Source organism: Amphibalanus amphitrite, unplaced genomic scaffold (genome assembly GCF_019059575.1).
Source record: "Amphibalanus amphitrite isolate SeventyFive unplaced genomic scaffold, NRLGWU_Aamphi_draft 002242F_arrow, whole genome shotgun sequence".
NCBI classification, from domain to species: domain Eukaryota; kingdom Metazoa; phylum Arthropoda; class Thecostraca; order Balanomorpha; family Balanidae; genus Amphibalanus; species Amphibalanus amphitrite.
In genome coordinates, this window is record NW_024883730.1 from 13298 (window position 1) to 31601 (window position 18304).

Sequence of the window (18304 nt, forward strand, 5' to 3'; positions counted from 1 at the left end):
CCAGGCAATAGTTTTTACAATCTTCTCCCCTTGTGCCCGCTGTGTGTTGTGCTGACTGCTTGCCCCCCTTCTGGTGGTGCCTAGACTTGCCTCTGCATATCTCCCCAGGCTGCTGCATAATGTCTAAAAAAAAACCCTCAAGCCTCTGGTGACTTTAATCACTCCAGTCTCTACAGCATATGCCCACTCATGCTACATCTGCCTTAATAATACCAAAATTAGTAACAATGGTCTCATAACCATATTCAGTAGGAAATGAATTACCTAGAAAATTATATTAAAAAATAAACTTGCTTTCAAAAAGAATGAGCACTGCTAAAATGCTATTATTTCAAATAATGCTAGGTTTCTGAACCACAAATTCCAATTCTGTGTCACTGAATACTGATTGCCAATTGTACAAGACAAAAAGCATCAACAATGCTACATCAAGGATAATGATGCCAAGATAGTTCTCATTTTAGCCTGAAGTGTAAAAACCAAACCTAACCTGATTTGGGTATTTGGGTAAACCAAGCCTAACCTGATTTGGGTATTTGGGTAGTTTTTATGATGCTAAGCAATAGCCTATTCCAGGCTTCCTAATTTGCTGAGCTTTTGGTTAAAAATGATTTTTTAAAATGTATTTGAAGTATGTTCTGACATGTCCGCCCTCTGTGCCTGGCAGACAAGTCACAGCGTTACCTGATGAGTCAAGAGGTTCTGTACCTGATGTACCTGATCAAGAGTACCTGATGATTCTGCAACACCACCTGATGGCCAACTCGACGGCATTGCTGACCCGAAAAGGAGTCTAGCAGCTGAATGTTCAACTTCTGCCACTGCACTGTTGACTCTGCCTAGAGACAGCATCTGCACCACGGCCCACAGACGATCTTCCGTGGGACGGTGTGCTGCGCACCAGTCACCACACTGACGGCGTTCACCTGTGTGCTGCACAACTTTCTGTGAGGTCAGGAGATCGACACTGACGGCCCCGGACGGTGTGCTCTGATTGCGCCGAGTGTGCTCCCTCGTGTCCGGGCCTTAATGCCAATACCGCACGCGAGGCGGCGCGCGTCCGCCAAGCCCTCACATACTGCGTCCAAGGTGCAGGTGGTGTTCGGTGACAGTGTGCAGCTTCTGCCGGCCCCGTGGACGGCACCGCATGTGACCATGGCATGTGCATTCGATTTTCTGACATAACTGCAGTGAATTCATTTGTCATTTTGCTTCTGAATGCTGTCGCCGCTCGGTAGGGTCGATTCTGCCAGAGTAAAGAGGTCGCCACGATCGGCGCCGGTGGGCGGTGCGGCAAGCCGGAGCAAGGCACTCAGCAATCAGCTGCCGGGAGGTGGCGGCGGCGGCGGCGGCTGACGACTCGGGCCTCGAAAATCCTGTCGTGTGCGTTGCTGGCTATTATGCGTTGTTGGTGTGCGCTGTTTTGCAAGGCCTTTGGAGCGGCATGTCGAGTTTTGAGTTTTGGACGAAGGAGCCTTGGTGTTTTGTTGGTCTATTTTCGGTAAAAACGGTCATGAAGAGTGAGCTGTGTCCAGGCTGATTTTAAGATTTCTGTCACAGTATTGTCACCTTTGACCTAGGCTAGGCTTGTGTCTTCTTGGGTATCGGCATATTGTGCCACCGTCCTTGCCCCGTGTCCGCGCGTGCTGCATATGTGGTCGCGCGTAATGGTGTCATATACTGTCACCTCGCCATGTTTAGTGATATCCACTGTTTGGAAAAATGCATTTTGTTATAAGGGGGGGGGGGGTACACTTGTGTTCCCCAATCCAGCGCTTTAGATAATACAGCATCTGTTTTTGACATAATGAAAGCCTGTGTTTTATGTGGGTGGTAGGCTTCGCCGTTCCTCAGGTCCGTTTCTGGCATTTGAATTTCTGCTACATTTCTAGAATGCTTTTTTTCTGTTTTTCGCATACAAAACACGGTTCAAATGTGTGACCACAAATCACTGTGATTGTCCCATGCTTACCACCAACCATTCCTTCAATGCTAATGTCGTTACAGCGAAGTTATTCATTTATTGAGAACAGGGTTGTAGTTGAATAAACAAGACAGGTGAGCAAAATCTGCAGCACTCGTAGTCTTGGCTGATGCGTTAGGAACAATGGAGGAACTGCAAGTACACATCACTTTTCAGTTTTATGCTTGAGTGCATTGAATTCCAATGTAGAAGAATCGCAGTTTGATTGTATTTTCATTGATATTATGTATTGTTTCAATAATACTCGTAGATCTAATAAATATTATTCCAATATTACCTAGACGGTAGTTATCATCCTGCAAAACATGTCCAAATATTTAGTACCTTGAATAATGCAGTAAAATAAGCTGCGCCGCTGCATGTATCAGCAGCGCAATATCTGGTGCCAACTCAAGGTCAAGCGGGTCACGTGACAGCTGAGCGGCGGCTGGCTAGAACAGTCGCCGGCGACTTCAAAATGTTGGAAAAATTGAACTTTCTCGGCAACGCCGACAACTCTTCAATGATTGGCTGACACGACTGCTACGTCACACCCCGGCGACTGGTCAGCTGATATCGACAACTGCGGAGTTGCCGGCGACTGACCCCGGTCGCTGGCGATCGCCGGCGACTGACCCCGGTCGCTGGCGATCGCCGGCGACAGTTGCCGTCGCCGGCGACCGGAAAAGTTGCTACGTGTGAAAGGGCCATAACCTTCACGGTCGATGGTTACGTTGTCCCTTTGTTCGTAAATGTCAATTATGTCGGTTTGAGGTTTGTTTCACTTTATCTGAGCGCTCGCCATCTGGGCGGTAGATCAATAAGTGTTGAAACGTTGCGAAACCTAAAGGTTGTTAGCAGCAAGACAAAATGGCTGCTGAGCTGTAGTCAACTCGGGTGAACCTTAGGATGGCAGCCTAGCTTTGGCAGGAAAGAGGCTTAGGTGGTGGATGACACAAAGTTGGTGAAACGGACATGAGGGGAGGGGAGGGATACCTATCGGATCTTCACTTTCCCCAAATTATTACGATCAGTTATGTAACTTTATAAAACGATAGAAGTGTCATTCCCATTTTCCATATCTGATTTGGTTTTTGGCCGTACATATTTCCAGATAATTTTGTCGTGCTATTCGGTCTGGTTTTGTTTTTTTCGCTGTTTTTCCTGTTTTCCCGAAATTAACATCACTTCACTCCACCCTTTAAGGCCGCCCCACACTGGAACTCGCATGCGGGTTGCGAGTTTTCGGGTTTTGAGTTTGCTGGCATAATACTAATTCATAGAGTGATTAGATCACTCCCTAATGGTAACTTCATGAATGCAGTGAAGCCGGTGCACCTTCAGAAACTTAGATATAGTCGCAAATCAGGGTTGTATACGACTCAATCAATAGCAATCAATTCAATCACGACAAATTTGGGAAACCAATCAAATCAATCAAGTCAGAGCAGTTTTCGGGAATTGATTCAATCGACTCAAACGCGACAATGAAAGGAATCAATCAACTCAATCAAACGACTCAAACCAAGACATACATTAGGTTTTTTGCCCCACCAACTTGGAAAAGTGTCCATAGCAGTCTGGTGTACCTACCAACCTACATACCTACAGAAGAAACATAAAAATATTGTCATTTAAAATTATAAATTGCCCTACCATTCAAAATTTATATGTAATAAGGAAGGATAGCTAGCGATGGACAGGTGGATCATGATATCGAGGTTCAATGAGTAGAATTGGAGCAGAATTTTCATTTAATGGGTGCAAAATAACCCAGTAATTGACTCGCCCCTGAACCCAAATCACCACCTTTCATCTAAAAGTTGTCAATTTAATTTTGGCCATATTCCAACTCCATTTACACTAAATATCAGATATTGCAGCTGAAAGTTTGAGTTGGCTGCTCGGATTTTGGCAGTGTTCGTGATTTGGCCATTTACCCTACACCATGTCTATTTTAATGGATAATATGCATCAATAACATATTAACCATAGGGAAATAGAAATAAATATATTACCTGCATGTGACGGTTTCGGTTAGACAGAGACTGACGGGCAGCCTGAAAAATCTTTCCACACATTTGCATTTGAGACGTGGGATGGGGCTAAGCTTTTATAAATCCTTATTCTACGTCTTTTGATTTTTTGGTAAGATGACGTCATTGATAATCATGTAGTATGGTAGATCATCATAAAATAAATCGGTTGTACAACACCAATTTCGTTTTAATTATTATTTCATTTGAAATAAAACCACTTAATAATATTCGGTAAAATATTTTAAGGAAAATGAAATATATTAAATATATTATGCTTAGGCTCTCAGGAGAAAAGGATCAACAAACGTCCTGCTGCAAATTAAACAATGCAGCAAATTTAGCGAGACGAAAACGGCGCTTTTGTTTCAGTTATTTTTGTAGGGGTTTCAGATATTTATAGAGTTCAGTGGGTTGTTTCTGAGGAGATGTGGAGATGTGAATTATTAATTAATCACACTTTATTCGTATATAGGGGCTTGCACTTTATCATCTGGATTAAAAAAAAAAACGTTTCCTGCTGAGTGCAGAAAGGTAGGTAGGTGCATCGCCAGGTTCTATCACCAGGATTGGAGCAGTTATTGCAGTTGAAAGTCAAAGTTGGCTGTTCATGTTTAAGCCCTGTTCTTTATTTGGCCATCTACCCCATATTGCAGTTGTGATGACAAGCAGTTTTCGGTGTAGTTTTGTGATCTTTGATGTCATCAATTGGTGTCATTATTTTTCGTCAACTAAAACTTATTTGAACTTTCCATTCAATCGACTCAATCATACGAGTCACTCTAATTTTCGGGAATCAAATCAGTCAACCAGTCGCTAAAGTCAAACGAGTCAGTCAACCAGTCATCTCGAAAAGTCAATCGACTCAATCCAATCAACTCAAAATACGCGTTGAATCAAATCAATCAATTCAATCGACTTGATTGGTATACAACCCTGGTCGCAATACCAGCGCAACGAACCAAAATTCGACTCTAACGAAAAAAACCGCAAACCTCCCTGAACTCGCAGACCTCGCAGCGAGGAAATTCGAAAGTTGACTCAAAACCAACTTTTGGAATGCGATGCAAGGTCGCTCGCAAGCTAAAAACATGCAGGCTCGCCTGTTAGTTGGTAGTGTGGGTCACTCAGCTTAGATTGTATTATTTGATTTTGAAGAAACCCGAAAACCCAAAAACTCGCAACCCGCATGCGAGGTCAACGTTTACGCATGTGTATGCCAACGTATCAAAAACTCACCGGGAAAACATGTCACCACTGCACTTACTCCTTGCCCAAACCAGAGCTCGTTCGTGGCCTACCTCATCGCGTGTCTCCAGCTCTGCGTGTGACTGTGTGTAGGTCTTATTGCGTGACCCCTGTCCGCGCCCACTGCGTTGTACGAATACATGTCCACGAGTGTCCTTTTTCCTGTGTTTTTTTTTCTGTGTGTCCGCGTTGTCTGCGAACGCATGTCTATAAATTTTCACGTGTTTTTTTTTAGTGTGTCCGTGAGTCTGTCCGCATATTTGTCCGTGTTTAGTTCTTCATATCACTCCAGGATCACTTGATCCCGGATTCGTTTTCGCTCCAAATAAACCCCAACCACCACGCTGCAGGCAAGGATATTATTGGTGTGCGCATTACAATAGTCTCTGGTGTGGGTTATTCATCCAAATAACGGGTCATTAGTGTAGGGGCAATTGTTCGCTCCCAGGTCCGTAGATTGTGTTTCGCACGCTATGCGGTATGACCCTTGCTTTATTTAGTGTGCGTGGTGTGACCTGGTATTTGTGTTATGAGGTTATCGGTGGAGCCAACAAATAACTGTTGTGTGTGGTAGGATTGAGTTTGCTGTCGTCTGCGATCAAACGATATAGTTAATTGAAAAGATACAGTCTTAAAGCTAAAAAAAAAACAGATTACTCTACATAGCTATCAAACTAGCTTTGTGCAAGTCAATATTTTCGGTATTCTCACAATTCCAGTCTCATCTTATCAACTTTTCTAGTTATGGCTGGATAATGGATATTGCACTGATAGGATATTATAGGCCAACCTCGAGTCAAGTAAATCATTGACTGGTGTTGACTATCCATCCGTGAGCAAATTTGTTTCAGCATCGGCTAACATAGCGTGCCTTTCGCTCGATGTGTCAACAACAGAACGCCGTCAATGAATCGGAAGGATCAAAGATGAGACAAATCAAATATTATGACAAGCTAAGTTTGCATGTTAGACCGTCAATGATTTAATATTTCCCTGCTATTTTTTTGAAGAAGATAATTTAAAGTATTGCAGCACATTAAAAATATAATAGGTACATGTAATGTTATAAATAGACGCAAAATACACCTGCATCTATGTGTAATCAGACAAATGGCTATCATCAAGTTACAAAACAAGCAGAAATCTGCGAGCAATCTGGGCAGCGATCAAGTTCGACGCCGACATAGCAACTTGCGTTCCTCGTTGTCATAACACACCACTGTTCTCAGGTTGCCATGGAAACAAGGTTTATTGATTTTGACACAACTGAGCTAGCTGAGAGCAGGGTGTGACAATCACGATCGACTCTCTGCCATGCATTGCCGCACTTTGTGGGGATCCTGTTCACACTGATGGAACTTTCAGCGATGAGTTTGGAAAAATATAGTTGACGTGGAAGTTATGTAGATCAGAAAACAATTAACCGAAAGAGATTAAAAATATGTATTGAACCTTTTGTTTAACCTCTAGTGTATATTTATCAGAACTTTGGTGACTTATTTCGCATTGCGGATACACTTTCCCCGAAGACCAAACGAAGGGTTTCTTTGAAATTATAACAAACATATCTTTGACGTGCATTATAATTGACAATCGCCAAACATTCGGCATTATTAAGAAGTTGTATAATAAAAATAAACGTGAACGATTGGCACCAGAAACTGTCGCAAATGAACACATGCAATAATAAATAATCACACATAGATCAATGGCACGACCATAAACAGTCATACAAGTATGCATGGCATCACGTCCATCAATAATTGTTCACATACTTGCTGTTGATTGTAAACCATCCATGTGAACATTTTAGCGCTCTCGCAACCCCATCAATATTTGCCAGGGCATCGCAAAAACCGTTGTTTGGTGTAAACCTTCCGTGCACTGACCGACTGTAAAGCTCTTATAGAGCTCTGACACAGCCTCTTACCACTCCGGTCTCGAAGATTCCGTAAAAGTTCCAGCTCTCTTTCCAGGATCCTCACAGGCTCTAGCATCACGATCCAGGCGACGTTCCCCCAGCAAGGAGCGGCTATCGTAGCTGTAGGTGATCCTACGTAAGTTACATAGCGATCCAACCTGTTCGGCAGAAGCTGCTTCATACTAGGCGGAGAAGCAACTTGCGAAGCACTATCCGCAACTTTTATCTCAAACAGTGACTCAGCAAGAGAAGTAATACCGCGATTTCGGCTTCCCGAGTGGATGTCAAAGAATACAGCGATTCCAGCTAAACCGTCTACTTTCTCGGAGGCTTGTTCAACATCTCCATACTTGATATTCCTGAAGCCGAGGTGAAGCTCTCCAGAATAGTGGTATCCATTTACTGTATGTTCGGATCCATAAGAGCTATTGGCCCCCCAATGTATATCCAGAACCTCAAAGATAAAAGTCCCTGGTAGTCTTCCCCCACTTATGGTTGTGGGAACACTACTTCCCCACGCTACTCTACCAGCTGCTCTGTTTCCAACATTCAGCATTTGCATACTTTCAGGTGTTGAATCGATATTCTTGAACCTCAAAGGGGAACGATCAAGTACGAGATTGTCACCACAGGGGTTTATGTTGATGGGGGACTGGCGAGGACCTACGTATTCATCACAAGGGTTTGTTATGGTCGAGGGCTCGGCACACTCTACATCATGAGAATCTCCGTGACTCAACATTACAGCAGGCTCTTCGTTTGGCAAGGAGATTTCTTCTTCCTTTTGTTTTCTTTGGGGCATGTTATGCTTCTTACTTCCAGCTGTTCCCTGTTTATTGGCCGAAAGGGTCGAATCTTCTTTTTCTGCTTCTTTGGCGTGGTAGGAATATTCATTAGTTGTTTGTCTTTCCTCTTGATTTGCCGAAGAATTAACTTGTTCTTCTTTTGAGTGATAACTTTGCTCATTTTCTCCCGCTGCTCCTTCTTGGTTTGACAAACCGGTTGCTTGTTCTTCTTGTACCCTCCGCTTGCTGTCCTCATTCGTTTCGCTTGTTCCCTTTTCATTTTCTAGAGAAATTATTACTTGCTCTCTTTGGTGGCTGCCATGCTCTTTGACTTTCTCCGGAGATAGCTGGCTTGTATGCTGGTCAGCACTAGATTCGGCAGTTTCCGGCTCAAATGGCAGCTGGCTCAGCATTTCTGTCGGCTCTGAAGTCTCACCACCTACCCATGGGTGACTTCCTGAGGCAGACTGAAGCACATTTCGGTTAGTGTTCTGCGTGTCTGCCGATCCTTGCGGTTTTCTGTGTGGATAGTAGATGCCAGCAGCACTTACTTGCGTCACTGTTAGCACCAACACCGCGAGCAGAACACGTTGCCCTTTCGACGCCATGACCTTAGACGACTGGCCCTGTTATGAGTCGGCCTCAAACTTATACACTCTCTGGCTTCGGTAAAACGTGACTTATCTGAAGAACGATGGTCTTGTTAGCATAGCGGGTGGCAGAAGTCCTCAGCTATCTCTGATCTCACCGTGTTAGGCAGCGCAAGGCACGGACACGAAACGGGACACGCAGTTCATGATACATACGTGGCAATGCGACGGTATATGATGGGTTAATAGATTGATGTTGACCGTTGACAGATCTACTGGAAATTAAAAGCTGGCAGAGACAAAAAAGGGCACTTGCTCATTTTTGTAGCAATGTTTATGAAATACTTATATTATTATAATATTTGTAAGAAGGAGCAGTGTTCGAAACAACCTAACGTCTACCCATAAAATATAATGGGCGCACTAACACTGACCGATTCATTGACGAACTTTGCAGATGTAAGTTCGTTATTTGTTTCTAAAATAAGTAATAGGTACTGTTCGACCTAAACACAAACCAGAATGCGTCAGTAAACACAAACTCCACTAGACCAATATTTTTCGCAGATAATTTTGACCTGTCATCTTATCATTCAGCTGTCATTCATCAACCATTCTGACATTCCGTTATCAAATAATTCCACGATTATCAACTATGTGTCCCTGTCAGTGCTCATGAGATGAACATTAACCCTATTAGTGGCAGGGGGGGTTGTTTTTATCCACCCCTCAGGTTTTTCGGGAATATCTCTGAAACCGCTGAAGCTACGATGCTGAAATTTTCTGACTTTTCCTAAAACTAAATTGGGCACATTCCCTGAAAATTTCAAGTTCATAACTTTACCAAGGGCGGCTCCAGAGCACTGGGAATTGGGGGGTCCTATTCGTGAAGCGAGTAATTTGGGCGGAGATCACGATGCTGCACCAGTTTTACGAACAGTGAATGAAAGGTATCATGTGATAACATATACAAAGTATTGTGCATCCTCTTTTGACACGTTTTCGCTATAATAGGCGGATCCAGGCGTCCAAAAAGGGGGGTTATTTTTTACCTCCCAACATAGGTGCCCTGACACCGCCTATGCATGACCAATACAATTTTAGTCGTTCTCTCATAAGAAAATTGTAAAATAACAAGACCATTGCCACCCTTTTTAGAAACAGTACCAACAAAAACCTTATTTACTATACTTTTTGTGTACCCCCAGTCTCAATTATCTGTATCCGCCTATGATTTTTGAAAATGCATATCTTTAGGATCCATGTGAATTCCTGGTTCATTCTCTATCGATCGGCAAAAGTTGCGTTAAGATTGGTTCAGAAACCTGGCCGTGATAAACAGTCTAAAATGTATCTGCAATTTGCCCGTTTTTACCCCCCTCTACCCCCCTATTGACATTTTTTAATTTTATTTTTTTTTTAGAAATGTAGATCTCGTTGAGCCAAATCGAATGCCGTTTGAATTTTGAAAATCGGCCGGTTAGATCTCGAGATATCAAGGGGGGGTCGTAAACAGCCCCCCCCCTGCCACTAATATGGGGTAGCCAGGAGCCTGCCACTAATAGGGTTAAACACGCATGCCTCCTTTGTAAGTGTCAAGTTAACTACAAGATAGCTGGATTTTAGGAGGCCAACCAATCCATAATCCAACGCTACTAAATCGCTGAGGATGGGGGGAAGGGAGGGGGAGCATGCTCTGGAGACGAAGGGGGTAATTTATCACAGGGAAACCGTCGATAAGACGGGGTTCGGAGGGAAGGGGAGGGGAGATAAAGTTGGTGCCCAATGGTAGAGAGATTGCTGGGGCTGTCCGGTAAACGGCTCTACTTAGGTATCAGTGATGTCAGGTTAACATATTTGAAGGTTAATTCCAAATCAGATACCAATAAATGCAAAAAATGTAGCTTGAGGAATTGAAAAATATCAATGTCATACAAAATTCAAAAGTATCTATTTAGCAAAATAGAGAGCAAAATAGTGAAACAAAATATTGAAGTCATTGTGTTGTTACTTGCAAATATCCAATTGTTATTGCTTTGGTATTGACACAAAAAAGACCCTATTTGACAGTTGTACTAGAATTGTTATGAATGGAACCGTCCATGGTTTATCATTGCCCATGCTACGGGCAATAACTTGAGACTCAACACCTCAATGTTTCTATGAAATATATCATGACACCATAACACCAGCCCATCACTGCCTCCGTCCATCTCTGGGAAATGTTATGGGCCATGGCACTTCAATTGTACCGCCGCTGCTGCGTCAGTCCCAGCTCTAGAAAAGGTCACCGTGACCGTCTAATGTCAACACCGTTCTCGCGAGTGTCAAGGAAAAGGTCGCAGTACTCCGAAATCGCCAACAGCTTCCGTTCGAGCTATTGGAAATGTCATCACACACCAAAATCACCATAGCATCATGACACTGCCTTCGTTCATTCTCTGGACAATGCAGTGATACCCCATGGCGATACCCCACTGTTCCCACCAGTTGTAGTGATGCAAAATAAAAAAGACGAAGGAATGCTACGGCATTTGAATAACGGCGCTATGTTCTCTCCAGCACCGCTGTGTTCTCGCTGTGTTCTCGCTGTGTTCTCGCTGTGTTCTTGCGGCGCTGTGTTCTCGGGCGGCGCTGTGTTCTCTCCACCACCAAGCAAAAGATCATGTCACTGCCAAATATCCACAGCCTCCGTCTGTGCGATGGAAATTGCCGTGTCGACTACGTGTCCAAAGTCTAAACTGCCTTCTCGCTGTGGAAAACTTCGTGATACCACAATAGCCGTTTTCACGACGGGTATGGGGCGAATGCACCTAATTTGACCAAATCTGCACCTAATTTCTTTTACAGCAAATATATTCATTTAAAGGGACTATCCCACCTTCTAAAATGTTAAAACCAGTTAAATTATGCCCGACTCTATAGATTGGATGGCCAGGAACACGGTTCTGGCATTTATTTTTCATTAAACATCTTAGGCTTCCCATATTCCAAACACAAACTTTCAAATATGTGACGTCACAGCCCAAAATTACCTCCTTCCCCAGGCCACATTACTGTCATAAAGCTGATTCTTTTTACTCTGTAGGCACCACAACAAAGTTCAGAACAAGTTTTAAGCGATTTTTCAACGAACAAACCCATTTAAATCAGAATGACTAAACGAGGTGACGTCACACTAACGGTCGCTCCATGTTGAAGATAGGGCCTTGTACAAGGCCCATTTTCAAATATAGGGAACGAATTTCTTCAACACCAAGAGGCCGCGAGGGTTGCAACCTAGATAGATAGTGGTTTCTGAACCTCGCCGCAAACTTGGCTATCTCAACTCAAACCCCATGTTAAAGGTGGGATAGTCCCTTTGATGAATTTATTTCAGTGTTTTAATCGATGATGCTCTCTGATAATACGACAAAGCAGGCATATAAGCAATTAGTGTAACCCTAGCTGATAGCTACTAAGAGACACACTGAGCCTATTTTGACCAAATCTGCACTTGATCTGCACCAAATGTGTACCAGATGTCCGTCGTGAAAACGGCTAATACCAACACTGCCTCTGCTCGTGCTGTACAAAACACCATCAGACCCCGTGTCATTATTGTCTCCATCCGTGATGCAAACATGTCATGAGACCCAAACTGTCAACATATCCCTCTTTGTGCGGAATGTCATGACACTCAGTGTCACCGCCGCCTCCGTACAGGGGAGTGTAAAATGTCATGACACCAGAGTGTCAACGCCCCTGCCCTGTTGGAAATGTCATGACACCCGACTGTCAACACCTATGTCCTTTTGAAAATGTCATGACACTCCAGTGTAAACGCCGGACCGTCAGACGAAGTATCGACCGCCGTGGGCGATTTCTCTCGCCCTGTCAGAACTGAAGACAGTCCCGGATATATCCCCGTGTGGGAGCCAGGGGCTCAGGGGGAGGGGGGAGGAGGTAGCCAGACTCATGGCTTTATCCAAGACAAAATTATTCTGAGGAACGTCCGTCAGGCGTAAGGACATGGTGATAATTATTGGCTAAAATGCACCGTAAACTACTGAAATCTGTTCTCTCTCATATATCACTCATGACATATTTCGTGGTAGATTTCAGTTAATTATCTGAAAAATTGTTGGATAAAGAAACTCGATTAAAAAAAACTACGAACGCTTTGCTAGGAAACTCTATCATTCACAGACATCATGCTTTGACACACTCATGCAAGATAACCGCAAATATCACGCCAACCTCGACCATCCCTTGACCCGGAGCTTTCAGCGGTTCGCGGTATCATCTGCCATTTCGTGTTATCAGTGATGACCTTTAAAGGTCCGGTAGTGGCGCCGGCGGTGAAAGGTCACCTGTTATTTACCCACGTTATTTGCTGACCGCAGACAGCTCGGAAACTTGAAAGCGGGTGTCGCGTTCCAGGGAAAACCAGAGAGGTCTCCAGTGCCCAATGCGTCGTTCGTCTCTGCTTCTTCTGTCTATCATAGCCCTTGACCAGTTATATTTGACGGCGCTCTCCCCGGCAGCCGGCGGGTGGAGCGGAGGCCCAGCCGCCGCCGGGTTAATCACTTCCGGCGTGATTTGTTTACCTCCATTATAGCTATTATTCACAAGATTTGCCTTCGCTTGCCCGACATCTAATCTCGTTTGGGTAGCGCTATTGATCCCCGGCTCATTCAGTTTTCATACACGCTGAGCAGCCGTGAGGATCTCGCGCTAACTTGACGAATAGATTAGCGGCGGCACTTTGGTGGCTTGTGGGCTCCATAAACACTGGAAACGACCACTTCCGGTCGAAGGAGGAGGGGTGGGGTTGTAAGTGGTCAGCGGACTTAACCCGCGAGTTGCTGGGGGGGGGGGGCGTTAAACGCCCCCACTTTTTTCGCCGGGCCATAGCATAAAAACGGCGCGCCGCAGGCGCGCCAAATTTTGGGTACCTGTAAGGAATCAATTGAAGTTTATTTTGACAAGGTTTCAAAAAAATCGGTCGGAAATTTTTTGAGATATCGAGGTTTTAGTGACGTCATGATTTCTGAGTTTTCGACCAAAAACGGCATATGTTCATTGTTCAAACAATCATATAAAATCACAGAAAAGACATACAGACATGCCGTAAACGCCATCAAACTGCCAATACCATGAACAATCAAATGGCTATCTTCGATTATTGATTATCGTTCCGCATTTTCCAAAATCTTGAACTGAATCTTGGCAATTTCTCGTGACTACTTCACGACCAGCATTTCTTAAATTTAACTTTTTGAGCTAAACACGTACACATATGATAAAATGAATGTCACCATCGTGTTCTACGCCCCAAATTACTCTTAAAACATGTGTCACAGGCTGCGAATAAGTTTTGATTTTCGGGGATATGTGCCTACCCGGTTGACCTGACCTTGACCCTGACCTATGCTTGACTGACCCCTACATGTAGCTGACACTCTTGTAGGCCTTATATGATGGATTGTGCACCGTTTTGACAGAGTTTATGACGAGAGGCGCCCATTGCGAAGTCCTGAAGTCCATGCTACTGAAAGCCCGATTTCAGGTGTTTGACCTGACCTTGACCCGACATGTGACCTCAAAATTCAACTTATAGTACTCATCTGAAGCGTCTCGTCGCGTTCTTTCGTTTGCCGCCTCGTGCGTTTCGCTGCGCCTATTGGTTCTCGAGTTATCGGCTGGGGGCGTTTAACGCCCCCCCCCCCCCCCAGCAAACGGTGGGTTGCGAAATACCCCAGCAACTGCCGGGTTAAAAAGCAGCTCCACTTCATACATTGGACGCTGTTTTTTTTTTTGGAGTTTTTTCACATAAAATGACAAAATAATTGTTGCAAGAACATTGACTGTGAAAAAGAAAAGAATGGACCCGTTCTGCTAAGCTGGAACATATTTAGTCTTATTGAAAATACTGGGGATGTAAGGAAATGCTTTTGGATCAATCTTCTCAGACCGAATCATTTCACCCTATAGTTACATGACTCATGGCTTACACATATAACCCCTGTGTCTTCACGTAGAAATCTGGTGAGTAATTGTGTTGCTGATTATCAAAAATCTGATTTTACCGTAGAAGCGGTGGAAATATCTGGGATATAACATTTCTCCTCCCTGATTCTCTATCCAACTTATTGACCCCCACCCATCTCTCCCGTTCCATTCCATTTGTATCTGTAAAATATCAACATGTCTGTATCTGACGTCTGACGCCCGTCTAACATCTCTGCTTCTGACAGTCGCCCCCGTAAACACGAGCTGCTGATCGTTAACCCATTCGGTCGTAAAACCAGACGATCATGATAAGAATCGTTAATCTTAACGGAACTGGCAACATGGGCGCCATATAGCCTCGTTGCTGGTGCGCCCTAAAACACCAAATCATCATCATCATCGCAGTGACCACAGCAGCCGGCTGCAAAACGGTTTACATGGTAACGAACACGCTTTTTGTTGACGTATGGGGCTTTGAACAGTGAGGTTTGCACGTAGTAAGTAGAAAAGATGCTGATATGTCACCGTAAAAACATGTTGATGGAAATGGTTTTTGCTGTTGAGCCTCGCTGGACCTTCACCGATTTTTTATACCGATGTGAAATGAGGTTATGACCCAATTGTTGTTCATCTGTAACCCGGCAGTTGCTGGGGTATTTCGCCACCCACCGTTTGCTGGGGGGGGGGGGGGGGCGTTAAACGCCCCCAGCCGATAACTCGAGAACCAATAGGCGCAGCGAAACGCACGAGGCGGCAAACGAAAGAACGCGACGAGACGCTTCAGATGAGTACTTAAAAGTTGAATTTTGAGGTCACAGGTCAGGTCAAGGTCAGGTCAAACACCTGAAATCGGGCTTTCAGTAGCATGGACTTCAGGACTTCGCAATGGGCGCCTCTCGTCATAAACTCTGTCAAAACGGTGCACAATCCATCATATAAGGCCTACAAGAGTGTCAGCTCCATGCAGGGGTCAGTCAAGCATAGGTCAGGGTCAAGGTCAGGTCAACCGGGCAGGCACATATCCCCGAAAATAAAAACTGATATTCGCAGCCTGTGACACATGTTTTATGGGTAATTTGGGGCGTAGAGCACGATGGTGACATTCATTTTATCATATGTGTACGTGTTTGGCTAAAAAAGTTCAATTTAAGAAATGCATGTATCATGGTCGTGAAGTAGTCACGAGAAATTGCCAAGATTCAGTTCAAGATTTTGGAAAATGCGGAACGATAATCAATAATCGAAGATAGCCATCTGATTGTTCATGGTATTGGCAGTCTAATGGCGTTTACGGCATGTCTGTCTATTCTGTGATTTTATATGATTTTTTGAACATATGCCGTTTTTGGGCGAAAACTCAGAAATCATGACGTCACTAAAACCTCGATATCTCAAAAATTTTCCGACCGATTTTTTGGAAACTTTGTCACAATAAGCTTCAATCGATTCCCTACAGGTACCCAAAATTTGGCGCGCCTGCGGCGCGCCGTTTTTATGCTATGGCCCGGCGAAAAAAGTGGGGGCGTTTAACGCCCCCCCCCCCAGCAACTCGCGGGGTAATTGATGTAGATCTTCGCGGAGAAGAGAATTAGCGCTGTTCCAAAACACAACGACTTGTATTCAATATCAGGGTTTCAAGTCGACCGGACACCGCTAGAGACAGGCCAAAGATCCGAGGCTCGGGGTCGACTTTTTAGTAAAGGAATTCTGTTAAACTTCAGGCAGGTATGTTTTCTTCCAAGGCTGCGTTTGTCACATTTTATCATGAATAAGTCATATGGTGGCAACATTGAACTTTATCAACAAAATTGTCCAATTGGGGCGCTTGTCTGAACTCTGGTGTAACGATTGTTTCGGTACCTTTGCCTATCACTTTTAGCTAACTTATAACGCGCTCCCTTTGTTTGAGATACACTTTCCACCAACAGCTTCATTCTACATTTTCGTTCTGTTAGCGGCGAGAAAAACATATACCTACCCACCTCAAACTTCCTCTCGCAGGACCCAGCAGAGGAAAAACATAGTTCAAATAGCCGATGAATATCATTCGTGCTCTCAAAATGATTCGCAAATATCATACAAAAATGCACGCTAGTTTGGGAAGAGACGTCTTTTAATGGCCTTCTCACAATTATGTACCAAATGCTGAGTTTCTGAAATAATAATTACATATTTATGAGTTCGGCTGCACAGGACGTTATCAAGCTTGACTATCAAGTGATTAGTAAACAAAGTAAGTTATTAGTAAACGAATGCACACTGATAACTTACCTGCTGCAGCATGCGCGATTTGATCTGATCAGATGTCTTGCATGGTACTTGGACGACAGATCGGCCGTGCTTCACAGATGAACATTGGTCGGCGGCTCAGGCATTTCACTGACTTGGCTAAGCCGCTCCAGTTTACCAGTGTTCTCGCCTGCGACTTTTCACGAGTCACCTGGTGATTGTAACCAGTTACCGGCTGCTGTTACCGGTCCAGATGCCGTTACCGGCCACAGGTATCTGTCAAATAGCACCAGTCACCCCAGCCTTATAACCTTCACCAATCCGAATCTACCCAACGCTTCCAAACACCACCCCAACGAAATCTCACCCACCCTCTCTTCACATCACATCTCTTCACCCCACAATCGCTGCAGACACAACCTTCCCCCGCCGCTTCCGAATCTCCCCTGAGCCTCCGCCTCGGGCGGTGGCTGTCAGGAGCAGCGCGCGCACTACCCCCCCCCCCCTCCTACCCTCTCCCCTCCCCCGGCGCCGACTGCCCCAGGCGTTGACATGGAAAGGGCGGATGGCTCCCATGTGAATGGATGGGGTAGGGGGAGGAGAGATTGATGAGAGGGTGTATTGGTGGTGGTGGTGGTGGTGGTGGTGGTACTTACAGTGGTGGTGATAATTGTGGTGGCGCTGGTGCTGTAAGTGGTGGCGACTAAGACATTCGGGAAGAAATTGGGTTACTTTAATTCAACAATGAAACAATGTCAGAGAAATTACATTTAACGGAGATAATCTAATTGGTGCATTAGGCAAGAAATTAAGGAACTGAGGGAGGCAATGAACTGAGAGAGGTGTTTGAAAGATTTGGATAGACAATGGACGTCGAGACATCGCCGAATATCAGTTAATCGCATTGGGAAAGTGGCGTGTAACAGCATTGCCACTTGCATGCTTTGATTTAGCTGACAGTGCAGTGGTGGCAATGGGGGCGATGACAGATAAATTGAGGCAACTACAGAATATCGCACTACATTGTGATTCGTGGATTTACCCTGTTCACCTCGAGGGCCTACCCTGCCCGTCGAACCTGAGTCAAGGGTGCATTGATGCCATCTCTCCCTCCCACAAGTTCGCTCCTAATTGACACACAGACCCAATAGAAAAAGGAGGGAGGGAAGTAAAGCCCCGAGCAAAAGAAGTGCGTGTTGATGGCTGGAAGAGAGTCATCAAAGCTTTTGCTTTGTCCATCAAAGTCATCGAAGCTTTGCTTCAAATACTTTTGCTCAGTTGGTGACCTTTGATATCATGTCAAGTAACGAATTTCCGCTCGGTATGATTCTAGACATTCAGTGTCATATTGGGAGAGTCAAGAAGTGTATAATTTATCAATGTAATACTGTCAGCGTAGATCTGGTTCTCATTTCTTACTAATTTATGCTCCATTTTTATTAGGTATCCGGTTTGCACCGGCGGCAACTGTGATGCATGATAGAATAGATATATAACATTGGAAAAGTTGAAACATTATTCATAAAGTTTGAGCTAAT